Here is a 17,160-nt window from a genome sequence, read left to right as displayed (position 1 = left end):
CTAGCAGTTTGTGAGTTTGAGCCCTGGGTCAGGCTCTGTGCTGACAGTGCAGAGCCTGGAGCCTGCTTCAAGTTCTGTTTCTCCCTCTCTCTGCCCCTCCCTCACTCACACTCTGTTTCTCTCTCTCTCTCAAAAATAAATAAACATTAAAAAATTTTTAAAACTCATCTTCAAAAAAATTCTAATTTTTGAAAATGACATTAATTGAAATAAACTGACAATACATTTAAATGTTATATAATAATCCTTTGCATTTTAATTATTTTAAAATATTAAAGTGTTTCTTCTCATTTACACCTTATGAAATGTAGCTCATTAAATTTTATGGAGAATTATGAGAAAATCCAAATTTTCAACTTTATCGATGACCATTAATGGTTAATGAAACTCATCAATGATATATTAATTGATTCTTAACATCAGACATTTAGAAGGAATATTTGTGTAATATAGGTATGGTAACAAATTGTATTTCTTAAAATCTCTAAATTATTATTTATATTTCAATTCTGTTTTAGCTACATAGATTTGATTTTAATACAATCCAGGCAATAAACAATGGCATAGATATTTCACTATTGTATGTGAGATTATTGACCGAAATGCTCTGAATAATTGGATGGAAACCTGTTAAAAGAAAAAAGGTCCAAAGAGAAATTATGATGATAATACAGATTATAAAATTCACTGGTCAAAATGTAACAATGACAGTGGTGATTTTCAAAGGTCATCAAAGTCTAATTCTTCCAGAAATTATTTTATTCAAATTTAATCCATTTTAGCTTTTACTGTCAGGGTAATTAACTTTCTCTGACCTATATTTTTAAACAATACACTAAGAAATTAATGTACTCTGATAACCACACATGTTGATTCTATATACTATATATATATATATAAATAGCTGCATTTAAAAGGACAACAGGGCCAAAATGGTGTTATTTGTGCTAAACCCCATGTCAGCAAGCCAAAATTTAATATCTAACCTAATTGCAGTTTCAGCTTCTCCCAGGAATGTGACCTTTAACCAGTCAATCCAGAATTACCTGGTCAGCACTAGTGAGGTGATCTGCCTGATAGACCCTCACCCTTCCCCCAAAGGAAGGTGACCTTGCCTGAAATAAATCTTTCTTTTATTTATGACTCATTTGTCTCATCTCCTCTCTGCCTTTAAAAATCTTCCATTTTGTACAGCATCTCAGAGCTCCTTCCTATTTGCTAGATGTGATGCTTCCTGATTTACAAATTGTTGAATAAAGCCAACGAAATCTTTAAGTTTACTCCACTGAATTTTGTTTTTTAACAAGAGACAGTTTGCAATAAAGGCACTTATGATTACAAATGTAAATACAGATTTGTGCTAGTTATATGTACGTATGAATACAACCCAGACATATTTCAAAACATATTCAACAAATACATTTATGAGAAAGAATAATTCATTGGCTTGTAGGACTTACATATTTCATCTACACACACACACACACACACACACACACACGTAGAAACCTAAATTTTCATTTTATATGTTTTTAACACAATAGACTCGGCTTGTTAAGGAAAAACCCGAGAACTCTGAAAATCACTCAAAATATTTAATTATAATAAAAAATAATGTTTTTATTTATTTTTGAGAGAGAGAGAGAGAGAGAGAGAGAAGGCAAGCACAAGCAGGGGAGGGGCAGAGAGAGAGGGAGACACAGAATGCAAAGAAGACTCCAAGCTCTGAGCTGTCAGCATAAAGCCCAACTCAGAGCCCCAACTTATGAATGGTGAGATCATGACCTGAGCCAAACTCAGACGCTTAACCAACTGAGCCAGTCAGGCACCCCTTTAATTATAATTCTAAATCTTAGTTTTTACCTTTAATAATTTCAAAGGGGAAAAGTAAAATTTAAATAATTCTAAAGTATTGTTTTTCTTTAAATTATAGGATGTTCTCCTAGAGAAGGACACAGAAGTGTGTCCTAAGTCTTTTTCAGATACGGGTCACTACTCTTTTTTCAGAACCTTCCAGTAGAACCTCTTTGTCTATGTTCTATCTTTGCTCTGCTTTTAAAAAATAGTCCCAGGGTTCTTATAAACATAAGTTATTGAATATAATTCATATGTTTAGTTTGCCTTATTTGATTTTTATTCATGTATGTTTTTCAAGAGAAATGTATAAAAATAAAAAGTATAAAGAAATTGAAATACAATTTGAAGACTAAACAGCTAAAATAATAATTAAATTTGAACTCATGAGACAAAATGTTTACTAATCTGATGAAAATTAGGTATTTCTTCAAGCCCCAAACTTCCCAAATCCAAAAGAGAAAAGAAACTAAAGGCATGCAAAATGTTGTGAATGTATAACTCAACCTAACTAGCGAGTATGGAAACTGATGCAACTTTTTGTTAAACAACTTTTAAAATGTGTTGGTTTTCCATGATAAAGTATTGCTATTTTAAAGCTTTACACAACCTGTGGTCTGTGTTAATCCTAATCTGTTGTAAAAGCATAGTAAGGTATGAGGAATAAACCTGTCCTCTAATATAAGATGTCATTGAGAAATGAAACCATTACTATTTTCAATTTATAAAATATAAAATCCTAATACAAAAAACAGAAGTTAATTGCTTTGGTGCACCACGAATTATCACATTATATTAAACATTCATACATTTAAGAGAAAGGAAGAAAATGTGAATATCAATGCATATATTTGAGTTGTAGGAAAGCACAATGCTAACATCTTTCTGAAATGACAACAATTATGTTTTAAATTAGTATTTCAAAAATTGTCTACATATTTCTTTAGTATCTAAAAGGCCAACTTAAATACAAAGTGCAAAAATACTGGGTACATCCACTCTATTCTTTGCTTAGAAAACATTGCACCACATTTCTGGGCTGTGTTCAGTCAGAAGAAAGAGTACCCTTCTCTTTGGCCCAAAAAACATTATCATATCAATAAGCGAAACATGTGTGAGTCTACAAAGGTAGCAGAAGATCTAAGTCTACCTCCCCTCTGCTCCCTACAGCAGAAATATCGATTTAAAGCAGCCAAAATCTAAAGATGATCTAGACACAGGCTTGCCAATCCAGTTTTGTTTTGTTTCATTGTTTAACTCTCCCAAGGACTACATGGGACTGGTATTACGGCATCAGGAAGAAAGAGTGCAAAGGGCAAATTTGACTAAGGTGTAAGGAATAGAGGTACTAGAGAAGTTGAAGAAAGGAGAGAAAGAAGATATTCAATCTGGGGAAAAAAATGTCTAAGAACCAGAACCAAACAGTCCTTCAATAAGAATCCTACTTCCCGTAAAAATCTGGAGATCCTTGTCTCTCTCTATAAAGAGAAGGTGGTAAATGGGCAAAGAAGCAAAATAACGCCTCTTGACCAATGAAGAACTCATCAATATGATCTGTAAACTTTCCTTTGAAGAAAAATGACAAACTCAGCAATGTTACGCTATACTGGTAAAACAATTTCTTTCGATAGTTTTCTAAGAAAGAAAGTAGTATCGCTCTTGGTTCTTCCCATTTCTGATAACCGTCACTCAGTTTTAGATATGGTCTCTATGGTTTTAAAATAGTAAAGTCTTCCTCTTCCTCATGACACAAAAGTAATGAGGTTAAAAACAGAAGCAGTTTTGATTAAAAGCATATTGCTTCATGTAATAAGTTTAATGGATAGTATTGACCTTTAAATCATAAAACACATCCATGAATCAGCTAAATAATAGGTCATCTGGCAAACAGAAGTTCTATTCCAGTTTATAAAGCAGAAACAGCTAGCAGACATGCTGTTGATGGCCAGTGAAATATTTCACAGTATAGAAATAAAACATTTTCTTACTCTATTAAAATGTCAGACTTTATTTACTTGAGTTCATAACAGCAAGTTTCTTTCATATGCATATTAATTGTAAAGTATGAACATAAATTAAAAATATTTTTCCAGCAGTTTGGTATAAATTGTTGATCTTTTTAATGTGTTGGCATTTTAAGGAATGGTTGAAAATAATATCCTTTTGCTAAATTAAGCATTCATCTCTCTGTTAGGAACTTACCTTGGGTTAAAAATCTTAATAAACAAGGTATAGTTTGGCCTTTTTGTGGAAAATGGATATAAGGTATTATCTTTGAGATCCTTCGAAATACTGCACCTTTTATATACAATCTAGCCTTTAATTTTCTAAAAACTTTTATGTAAATTGACTAAATGCAAATGAACAAATCTGGATGATGACTTCTTCCATATAATTTTATGTGCCAATTTTCCAAATAAAGATTTCTAATTAAATAAAAATCTCCTTGTATACACACAGTTTTTACTACTTCTGCCTAGAAGTATGTAATTACTATATACTTTAATTTCCATTCTACTTCATTTATTATGTATGTTCCAAAAGTAGAGAAAGATGATTCTCTATTGTAATTTGTAAGAAAATTGAAAAATAATGAATTCACCTGAGTGTTCATCTATGATGAGTTTTTCTCAATATGTGTTTCTCTACTACCTGTAGATTTGCTCTAAATTGTAACTATAAAGTTACAGCATTTTTAGAAGATCAACTTGGGCAAATAACATTCAAAAAGGAAACAGTCATTACTTTTCTCAGCAAAATCAACGTAAAACATGAATAAGATTATAAAAAATAAATACGAGGCGTAACTTAATGATGATGTTTTAGAAATTTAAACCTGAGTTAAAAACATAAAGAATAGACGGTTATCTTACTCTCCCGGTTTCACACTCTTCTTCAAGACAGGAATTTGTTATTAGCACCTGGCCTCCAGGCTTGCTGTGAAGCCACACGGTTAAAAATCTAAACTTAGTCCAATCAGTTATCTCTATCATTATTGCCAGGCTCTATTTGAAGAAAAGCACCCTAGCTGGGCATCAGCCAGGAGTTCACTGAAGGGAGTATTAATGAGGCTGACAGGAAGCAGGCAGTTATTTCTCCAGAGGGTGAAGTGTTACAAACTAGTGACCATGAAGAAGTTAAAGGAAAAGACAAATGGGACTGTTCCTTTTCTGGCTGAGAGCATATCTTATTGAGAACAATTCCTTAGGAGAAGTCAGAGTTCTGCTTTGATAAATACTGCCTGGGAAGGCCTCACTTTGATCTTTGCCTTATTTCAGGGGTAGACATCAAAATACACTTAATGAGCTTTAGTATCCCCTTCAGGTGAAAATGGACTCAGGGAATTAGGAATTTTGAGGCCATATATTTTGATATCATTTTTCTAACTTTCATTTCTATCTCATATTTTACACATGAAGAACTTGAAGCAGAAGTTTACATAACTTGCTCAAATGGCAACTAAATTTAGGGCCAGAGACAGGTCTGAAATTTACTCTATTTGGGCTCCAGTCTGAAGTTCTTCTTTCTTCCACTTTTTTTCAGTGTGGTTCCCATATCATCCATATCGAGTGTCTTGTCATATTGGTGATACACACTTCTGCAAGACTGATTCAATGTGAAGTTTTTTGGCTTTCTTTCTTATGTTTTTAATGTTTATTTATTTATTTTGAGAGAGAGCAAGCGTGCACTCATGCACACATAAGCAGGCAAGGGTCAGAGAGAGCGGAGAGAGATAATCCCAAGCAGGCTTCTCACTGTCAGTACAGAGCCTGAGGTGGGACTTAATCTGGTTTTACAAACTGTGAGATCATGGCCTGAGCCAAAATCAAGACTCAGATGCTTAATTGACTGAGCCACCAAGGCACCCCTCAATGTGAAGTTTTTTGACATATTCATAATACTGAGAACAATTTTATTAGATTTTATTAAATTTGTGCTGAAGAAAGTGGATGCTTTCTTTTTTTTTTTCAATTTGAGAGAGACAGCACGAGCGAAGGAGAGGGGGCAGAACGGGGGAGAGAGTGCGAATCTTAAGCAGGCTCCCTGCTCAGCATGGAGCCTGATGCAAGGCTTGATCCCACAACCTTGGGATTATGACCTGAGCTGAAATCAAGAGTCAGATGCTCAACCAAATGAGCCACTCAGGCACCCCTTGGATGCTTTCTGTAAATTCATGCCCACTTTCCTATTCTTTGGATGAGTCACCTGGGATGGGGACATCATTAACCTTTCTCCTCAATCCAGAGTCCACATGTTAATCACTCATGTTCAATTTATAAGTGAAGTGAATGCAAAATCTTCGTCCATCTGGGTCTTGTTTTTACATATATTATCGATTCTAATATTTATTATAATCAGTTTTCTCCTTTGAAGGAAGTGCATTGAGTATCCATAAATAATATTGTCTTTTTATATCCAAAAATATAAATAACTCTCAGAGAACCATATTTTGCTAGTGTATTCACATATAAATACAAATTGCATTAAATTAGAAATGTTATAAACTATAACATTATCATTGATCAAAATGGAGTCAAAGGGCACATTCATTAAAATATATAGTTGATTCTAGCTGCTACAGATATATGAAGCATATTTTTGTTACTTGTGATATGTATGTACATATACATACATATAAAAAATCCACATAAAAGTACATTATATTATAAATCTTGAAGTAGTTTTACTTTTGTATTTAGGTTGATTATATATTAAATAATTTATCGAATTAAGGTGTCAAATTGTTTTAAAAATGTTGTCTTTATTTACTTTTGTTTTCTTAATGAAAAATTCTACTGCAATAAATTACATCCAAAAATATAAAATGAATAAGGTAATGTTATCAATATTAATACTTAATACCTTGCTGTATTTAATTTTGAGTGATCATCTTATATCTAAAAGTAAATCTCTTCTTAAGCAATAATATAACCCTATATAAGCATGAAGATATTAGTAAACTAGGGATTGGTGGTAAAATGGGGGAAAAAAGTGTTCTCAGAATGGGAAGAGGGGAAACAATGTGGAGAAGTATTAAAATAGATTAATACAGCTTAAAAAAAACAGGCATATATTTGGTAGCACTCGAAAACTGAATTTTTGCTAGAATGGACACTTTATGTCCTAGTTAGAAAAGCTTAGTTCTTTTTTTCCCTTGAGACTTTGACACAAAATATCTTAAACTTCTATTGTGAGGAAAAATAAATAAAAATTCACATTAAAATCAGAGAGGATCATAACTTTTAAAAGTCTAAAAATTAAAGAGTTTGAATTCAACTGAGATTATACCTTAAGAAGAGAAAAATCTAAAGAAGAGAAAAATCTAAATTGTCACATTTATGTTAGATCAACCTTATTTATGTAGAAAAGCGAATCATTTGGGAGAAATGAGAATAATTCAGTACATATCTATGAACAAATGGGTCTCAGCATTCTTGAAGTGTTCTTTCATAAAGGTTTCATTGCATGAATTGCCTCAGAATAGTCTAATTTTCAAAATGTTCTATCACAAGATGATTTCTGATGAAACATTACTGGCTACGGTTAGACTTTAATCCAAATCATAATTTTATGCATGTGCTTTTCTACAAGCATAAGTGGATAGGATTGTGAGATAATTAATACACTTACTATGTGCTTGGATACATATGATTGCTTATCCTCTTTCACTTCACAAATATATAGTTAAGTGATATTGCATGACAAGGGCACAGCTCTAAAATATTTAATAGAAAAAATACCATGGATACTTACTGGAAAAAAAAGTTGAATACTACAGAATAGTTCTCCACAGTTTCAAAGCAATATAGCAGTTTGGCATTCCAATAATACTCCTTGTGAGAGGTATACTGTGTCTCATTGAAGTAAAAGAAACTAGTGATCCTCACTGAAGAAAACTGGCAGAGTTAATGACTTAATTTCTGTGTCTTCTATTTTTATTTAGTCACATGTCAGTTTTTATTGAACTAATTTGAATTTGATGATTGATGCTACCCAGATATTTGGGGATGTTATAGGGTTGGATTAATTAATTTATTTATTATCTCCACAAAACTATATTCTTTGAGCCAATTTCACTTGACAGACCAATTATATGATAGGCCTTTCCTTCTTTAACTGGGATCTTTATAAATCAGACATATAATGAAATGTGTCAAAGGAAATGTGAAACCACAGGACAATGATGACATAGATTTAAAAAATCACTTAACTTGAATATTTGAAGGAGAAACTTTTTCTATTTTAATGTCAATTGATAAATATGGAAGAAATGGTCAAGTTAAAAGACTATTTGGAAAAATCAGATGAAAATCATCAATGAATGAGTAAACTGCAATGAATTAAAATATGACACATATTCACCAAGTATGTGAATGACAGACACATATTCATCAAGTACCCATATAATTTTTGGTTATAAGAGAAAAATGAGAAAATTGGCATAAACTAACCTATGTAATAAATCAAACCAATATCAAGGGCCTCCTGATATAATACACTGGCAAGAATACAATGTCACTTATGTTGTTCATGCTTGCCCTGAAATGCATAACTGTAATATAATCATGAGGAAATGCCAGACAGACCCACATAATGGAACACCTTACAAAACAATGCTGCAACTATTTAAAAAGATTAAGGTCAATGAAGACAATAAAAGACTGTGAACTTTTGCAGATTAGAAGACAATAAAGAGATAAGACATGAAGACTAGATGCAACATATTATAGAGGATTGTTTGATACAGGTTCAGCTTAGTTTTCTTTCTTTTTGCTATAGAAGACATTAATGGAACAATTGAGAAATATGAAAAAGTGTCTATAGAATAGATGATAGTTTTAGATGAATGTTAATACTGATAAGCTTTTATTCTTATTTTGGTAGGTACAACATGGTCATATAAGCAAATGTCTTTTTTCCTAAGAAACACAACTGGAAATATTTAGAAGCGTAGGGACCATATGGCTGCAAATTATATTAAGATAACCAAAAAAATGTGATTGTGATCCCATAATTGATTGAGATTAACTTGTGGAAATTTTGGGATCTCATCTGTTTTATTTTTTTCCCCAAATAAATTTTGCATTTACTACTACTTGGAAATAATATCACTTCTTTCTTCTTTTAATGTCCATGGTGTAATCTGAAATAATTATTTTCTATTTCTTCCATCTAACTCTGGCAACAATAATTCTGAAATTTCCCTAGGGCCCACCCTAAATTTTGCTGAAGAAATTAAGTTCTTAGATTTAGTTGGATTGCAGTTACCACTTTTGCTATTTAATAGTTAATTTTGTGTTTATGTCCTTTTAGGACATTTTTTAAGGTTATGAAGATACACTTCTGTATTTCCCCATATTTGTAAATATTCCATATTTAGTTCTATTAACTATTTTGATTTAATACTTGTAAATGGTTGTCAAGACTGAGAGGGTCTGAGATTTCATAATAGTCTTTAGTTCAGAAGTTAGCCTGTCACCAATTTATGGATGCTGGTAGAAGATTCAAGATCCCTGTCTCAGAAACAAAAAACAGTTTATTTTGCACAGCAAAAGCAATAGTTGCAGTATCAACATTTTTATTAGTACTACAGTAACAATTTCTATAAGGTTGTATGAAGAGGTATAGATAAATTTAAGCAAGGACAAGATTGCATTAAGAAGAGAAAAAGAGAGAAACTCTAACTTAGTGATCCCAAGTTTTTAATAATGTGCAGTGAACATGCCTGCTATTCATTCCAAAGGAAGACACTGTCTCTGTTTTCCAAGGACATAATCAAAAATATTCTTTGTTTTAACAAAAGATGCCTATGATGTGTTTCCAAGGTTATTTGTGATACAAGCATCCTTCAGAAGATGGCCTTCAATAAAGACCATCAATGACTCTTAGAAGTCACAGAGAAATGTTAAAGATTCATGAAGAGTTATCTCCCAAGAATATCCACCATCAATTTTTTCACCTTCCTTGTTTCTGATGAATTTCTCTGAGTATGCCATTTTGTTGGTGTCTCTGAATAATCTGATGGACATTGGCTGTCACCAAATCCATTCAATTTGTCTTGCAGAATTTACTTAAGGTTATTAGCAATGGAATTTCAAGCAGAAGGATGAGATTAAATAATATCCACCAAGGTCCCATACCTGACCTCCACAACGCCTATAAACCAACAAGGTCTACCTTAGAAATCCAGGTGGATTTCTCAAGTTTCTATTGACCTCTCTTCCTGCCCTGAGACATTAATCCAAGAATAGTAAGATGTGTTTATAATAGCAGACTAGGTTTTGGTTCCCAAGAGGAAAGCTTAAAGCCTTTCTGTTGTCCATAACAACCAAAGAGGAAAGAGGCTGAATGACTGATTTCCAAAGTAGAGATGAATACTAATGAGTACTAATGAACATTTAAGCTAAAGTCAAGGACTTGGTTTTTCCTACATTTTCCAGTTGGATGGTTCTCATGGTAGAGACCACTTCATGCAGCATAAACATAAATAACAAGTCCCTTAACCCACTGCAAAGCTCCCCCAATGAACGAAAGGTAGCCTTATGTTAGATAGAACACAGTCTAAGGTCTGGATTTAAATAAATGAATCTAGTGCATGTTTTTGGAAAAAATATCTGAGAACAACAATTGATCCAATGTAAGTTGTTAGTGTGTCATAAATTCATTGATGTTAGAAGACTTAAGACTCCTGGGTTATAGATTACTCACAGAAATCTGAATTGCCAAAATAACAATGTTTGTGTTGGTTCCTGAACCCCAATTCCAACAGGATGATGTGAAAAGTGCCAAGAAACACGTGCACACAAACTGTATTATACTACAGAATCCTGATCATAGGGAACCCACATATTTTACAATAGATAGTAAACATTCCTGCTCTTTCGCAAATTATCTTTATTCACTAGACTATAAGCATGTCTGCCTTATGCCTCAGAGGAGGTGACCCTCTTATTTCTTATTAAGACTGTTCAGAATACACATATCTTTGAAAGGATGGTCCAGTTAAGTGTCAATGTGTGAAGAGTTTAGGAGGCATCATTACTTGTGACAAGAAAAAAGGTAAAAACAAATTAACCACTGACTTTTCTTGGATCTATCAGAAAACTGAAGTCACAAGGAACACTCTCATTCTGAAATCTGGAGAAAAGGGTAAATACAGAGAATCACATTCAAGGTAAATTTGTCTAGAGCAGAATCTACTAAAGCTATAAACAGTTAGGACCACATAAACAGAAAATGTGATGAATTACTCCCAGCAGAATTACTTCCAGCAGACAAGCTTGGGAAGGAGTGATTCCAGGGAGCCTCACTCTTAGAGAGCAACCATACTTTTCTGGGTTTAACCCTAGGAAAAACACCAGGTTCTCACAGTAAAGAGATAAATAAAAACCTTCATGTTTCTGGCAAGAGGAGGGGGAAATATTAGGGCAAAATAGACTTTATTAAAGACAAAGTAGACTTCAGGCAAGAATTATCAGAGATAAAGAAGGATGTTCTATAATCATAAACTTATTACGTGCCCAAGAAGACAGCAATCTTTACTGTGTGTGAGCTTAAGAATGCTGCACCAACATATACCTGGATATTCCCCAGTGTTTAAGGGGAAGCTTCCTTTCCTTGTGATTTCATGTTTGTCATTTGGGGTGACTTCTAGTGTAGTGAAACCATTGGCCTCTCACTGCTTTCTCAACTTTGCTAAGGAAAGTAGGAATGATTTATCTGGCAATTTTTTTAAAGCAGTGGTGGAAATATTTGTTGTTGCTGTTATTAGATATGCCTTCTGCAGAGCAGTTGTATTTTGATTTGCTCTTGTTATGTGATAAATGACTTACTCTCTGGTATCTTGTAGTTGTACAACTGTGCAAGTGATCCTGTCTCTTTATCTTCAGAGATAAAGTATTAGCAAATTAACAATCCCATTTATCAAATCTCTGTTTTCCTATTTAGTTCCAAATGGTTCTGAATGGCAGAGGGGAAGACAGTCTTTTTGTTTGCTTTAGCTTGAATTTTTTTTTTGCAGTAATTCCCCATAATTTCTACATGCTCCACAATGTTTCTACTTATTTTATTACATTTACCTTTATTTTATATGTTCCTTGTAATTTTTGTACGGTGCACTTTTTTTTTCAATAAATATTTATGCAGTGGTAAGAAAAATAGACAATACCATCTGGCTTTTGAGTTATGAGGGAGAAAGGAATAATCAAATAATCACACCAAAATTTTTATAATTGTGATAAATACTGAGACAAAAAAGAACAAGGTGCTCTGATACCTTATACAAGAGAAATCTTTGGGGATTAGGTGAATGTGGGTCATGAATGCTTCTTTGATAAAGTGGCTTTTGACGTGAAATCTAAAGAATAAATAGGAGTTTATTATTATTTCTGAGGCAACACAAAGAACATAGACATTATTACTTTATTGAGCCAGACAATATTTTTTTCTTGATGTAGGCCAGAGATTGGCAAACATTTTTGGTTAAAAACTGGGTAATAAACATTTTTAGCTTTGTGAGTACATGGTTTCTGTTACAACTCCTGAACTCTACACTGTAGCAGGAAGGTAGTCACTGATGATATAAATGAATGCACATGGCTCATTCTAAAAACCTATTTTTAAAAAACAAGTGATGGACTTATCCCTGGCCAGCCTAATAATATGTTACATTGTTTATTGCTACTAAAAATATCTTTACATTAAATTCTTTTAAATAAGGAGTTTGCATCCTATTTTTATTTTTTTTAAATTTTTTTAACGTTTTATTTTTATTTTTGAGACAGAGAGAGACAGAGCATGAACGGGGGAGGGGCAGAGAGAGAGGGAGACACAGAATCAGAAACAGGCTCCAGGCTCTGAGCCATCAGCCCAGAGCCCGACGCGGGGCTCGAACTCACGGACCGCAAGATCGTGACCTGAGCTGAAGTCAGCCGCTTAACCGACTGAGCCACCCAGGTGCCCCATGCGTCCTATTTTTAAATTGCTTCTTCATCTAACTGAAGGAGTGCACATGTGTAACTACTGAATTGCACTTGTTTGTTTAATTCATTTTACCACATGCATTTTTAAACTTTTTTATCTATATATCATTTTTATCTTCCAGATATGTTATTCTCAAGACCAAAATCATATTCAATGTCTTTATAACAGTTAATGATTACAAATGAGACACTGTCAAGAAAAGTGTTTTCCAAAGCGCGTTCTGTGGACTACAGAACCTTTGAGATGCTACCCAAAATAGCATCTTAAATAAGTTTAGAAATCACTGTGTGTCATTGGTTCCCAAATTCCAAACTAACACTTTATTATATGCAGAGAAAAATGAGAAAAATGAAGAATATGGGGTTGGTTTTGATAGATATAAATGTATTTATTTTAAGACTTAAGTTGAAATTGTAGCTTTCATATATTTCAGGGAAAGGAAGTATGTACTTCAAAGAAATATTGGTAATGGTAGGTTATTTCATTATATTATTCTAGAGAGTGAATATTTTACAACTCACAAATAAACTTTAATTTTTGTTCACTGTACCCATATCTCATACCCTAGGACCCACTAAGGAATATGGATAGAATCTTGAGGATTGCACTTGCATTTGCCAATGCTTTTAATACACTGACATTGAACAAATCAAGGCCTGAAATTTGAAATATTTTAGCTCAGATAGGTACTCTTTTATTAATTACTCTCTTTTTGACTGAATTCCTCTATAAGTATGTTTGCTCTATTCTCCAGGTTTCAAGGTAATACTCCTTATATCACTAGTTCTAACCTTCCCTTAGAAAAGTTCTTGCAATGAGGTAACTATGGGTATCCCATATGTACTTGTTGATAAGAAAAAAGTAACCTGTAAACAGTCTATTATCTTTGTCATTTACAAAAGAAAAAAATATGCTAAAATATGTTCTTTGAGTGTTTTTTGACATGCTGTGCTGCCATGCTAATGTGTTTGCTTTAAGAGTCTCTTATTCTTCATTATGTAACTGATTATCAGATTGTTCTTTGTGACATGTTAATCAGAGTAACCCAGAACAACAACAACAAAAAAACTGACTCAAAAACATCGCTCCATTATCTTTTAAGAAACTGGCACACTAGCTTGTTGGACTCAAACAATTGATAAATAATAATCCAAATTATTGTTGTCCAAACCACCATTTGACCTACTTGTATTGTCTGGTCACCTAGCCTTCCTTTCTCTTTTGCCAAAGATTTCATTTCAGTATAGTCTCCTCATCCCCAGGAGTTTCTAACAATGTTCATCCACAAAGTGGGAGGTAGTATGAGTTAAAGGCAAATTTCTGGATACCTATGAACATTTTTTCCCATGTTGAATCAATTGTTCTGACTCTCACAGTAAGGAAGTGTGAGAAATGGATACATTGATTACTTAATGGGCTCTCAACTTTCAAATATTTTATTCAGGCAAGCAGTTTTGTACTTTTAATTTTCTTATGTAGGGCAATCTCTTAATATTGATATTCATTTATTCATAAATGGATTGTATTCTTTTCACAAAGTATGTGTATTTTGGTCCTAGTTACAAATTTTTCCTAGCAAGATTTTGCTAGCAAAATGAAGCCAAGCTGAATCATGGATAACATAAATGAGTATAAGATCAGCAAGGGCAGAAGCAATCTTCATAATGGGCTGGAAGTTATAGCCCATGGGAGATGAGATGGCCAAAAAATGAGCTAAAGTTTAAAGCTGATACAAAGGTAGCCAGTGTGAGCCTAAAGGGCTTAGCGGATAATGTTCTCATTAAATGATTGCTTCCAACTTTCTGGTTGACTGGAAGTAAAAGGAAAAAAAAAACATATATAATTCAGTGTTTACCAAGTTGTTCAAACAAAAATTTTCACTTGATAACTAGGATAAATGACGTAAATTTGCATTTACTTTATCTAAAATAAAACAATATATTGAGGCACCTGAGTGGCTCAATTGGTTAAGTGACCGACTTCGGCTCAGGCCATGATCTCACGGTTCGTGGGTTCTAGCCCTGCACTGGGCTCTATGCTGAACGCTTGCTCGGAGCCTGGAGCCTGCTTCAGATTCTGTGTCTCGGTCTTTCTCTGTCTCTCCCCCGCTTGTGCTCTGTCTCACTCTGTCTCTCAACAATAAATAAATGTAAAAAAAAAAAAAAATAAAACAAATAAAACAATATAACAATGTCTGAGAAAAACCTTTTCTATTGAAATATTAAATATGAGTTAGAAATATTTGATGTTAGAATAAAAAGTTCTTGGGACACCAGGTGGCTTGGTCAGTTAAGCGTCTGATTCTTGATTTTGGCTCAGGTCATGATCTCATGGCTCCTACGATGGAGCATCACATTAGGCTCTTCACTGACTGCATAGAACCTGCTTGGGATTCTCTCTCTCCCTATCTGCCACTACCCCACTCATGCTCTCTGTCTCTCAAAATAAATAAATAAACTAAAAAATAAAAAAAGAAAGAAAAAGGTTCGTGGACATTTTCAATGGATTTTTACACTTACTGAAAACAATACATTTCCTTCAATTAAATAGTAAACATTTGCTTTATTTATAGACAACTATGGTTTTGGTATTATATTTTTATATTCTATAAATTATGCTTTTTAATATCTTAAAATATTCAGGAATATAGAATCACTAGCAGTTTATTTTAATAAATGCAACCTGTTTTTAATAAACCTTTGGGGAAATAATTTTTTAATACACATTTAATTCAATTAAGTTGTCCATGATATCCTCTCCGATGGCAATGATGAGCTACCATTTAAGAGGCAGACTGCTAGGAAAGCCTACCAAAACCCCATCAATTTTTCATGTTAATGAGAAATAAAATTTCATTGTTTAGTCACTGATATTTTGAGATTACTATTATTGTAGCTAAAATTAACCTTATCTGAATATTGCAGTGCCATATTATGCTGTTTGTACAATTTTTGTATCATCCATTAGAAATGATAAAGCTCGTATACCTTCTTCTCTCTCCAGTTTAGGCTTATTAAATCAAATGGTGAACCACACAAGGAAGTAAAAACACTGTCATCCACCCCCTATTTTCTTTAATCATCTCAGGATGTAAAAGAAATGACTAATGTGGAAATCACTTAAAGACTAATTTTTCCTTTAAATTAAATCCACTAATGCATATATACTTGTGAATCTGCCTTATCCATTCTACTATATTGAAAAAGCCTCTATGGGAGAAAAGCTTTTAACATATTCATATTTGTATCCTCTATATCATTAGCGAATGGTACATGATTAAAACTGCAAGATGGAGTTGAAAATCTATTCTCATGTGATAGTTTCAGCATTGCTCACTGTCTTATTGGTTCAGCTTTGGAAGAGCTAAAGTTTAAAAAGGTTCATCTTGGAGGTTCCTCATTGGCTCAGTCAATAGAGCATGTAATTCTTGACCCCAGGATTGTGAGTTCAAGACCCACACTGGACATGAAGCCTACTTAAAAAAAAAAAAAAAAATTAAAGGTTCTTCTTGAACTGGGTTTTAAAATATTTTTCCCAGAAATGAATATACCATTTTAATATAATTTTATCAACTCAATATCTATGGTATCATTGAACTCTTTGTTCTAGCTTTATTTTTTGACTATGTAACTTAGACTACATTATATATTTATATAATAGTAAAGGGTCTCCTTGGGTTTTCAGTCACCCAAGAGGCAACTCTTGTGGGGAAGGCTCTCAGTTATTTAAGAAATGGTCAGGAAATCATTCTGCACAGTTTTTTGCAGGGCATATGGGGTACCTGCAAATCCCTAGAAATTGAAAGTTTTGGTTAAAACAATATATGGTAGTTCAAAATTGATGACCAAGATCATAGCACTACTAAGAATAACCTGTCAAAGAAAGAAAAATATTACTGGGATGTGACAAGGAAATTCCAACGTGCACAAGGAAAATTCAAGAATCTACATTGATTCCAGTGTGTGATTCTGTAAAGGAAGAAAAATCTTCTAGAAATAACTGAAATCATTATACATCTATTTGTCCAAAGCTATAAATGTTCAACACCAAGAGTGAACTCTTTGGTAAATTATGGATTTTGGGTGATTTTGATGTGTCCATGTTAGTTTATCCTTGGGAAAAAAATAAAAGTACCACTCTGGTGAGTGATGCTGATAATGGAAGGGGTTATATAAATGCGGTGCCAGGGAGTATATGGGAACTCTCTGTAACTCCTTAATTTTGTTGTAAACCTAAAACTTCTCTAAAAAAATAGTCTTTAAAAATTTACTGAACATCTTATAGTTAAAAACTCAAAACTCTATTTCAGTGGTTCTAGAAAAA

This window comes from Panthera pardus, unplaced genomic scaffold (genome assembly GCF_024362965.1).
Source record: "Panthera pardus isolate Hobbes unplaced genomic scaffold, ASM2436296v1 HiC_scaffold_1, whole genome shotgun sequence".
Taxonomy (NCBI): domain Eukaryota; kingdom Metazoa; phylum Chordata; class Mammalia; order Carnivora; family Felidae; genus Panthera; species Panthera pardus.
The sequence above is the reverse complement of the archived record's forward strand: the minus strand, read 5'-3'. Positions refer to the sequence as shown.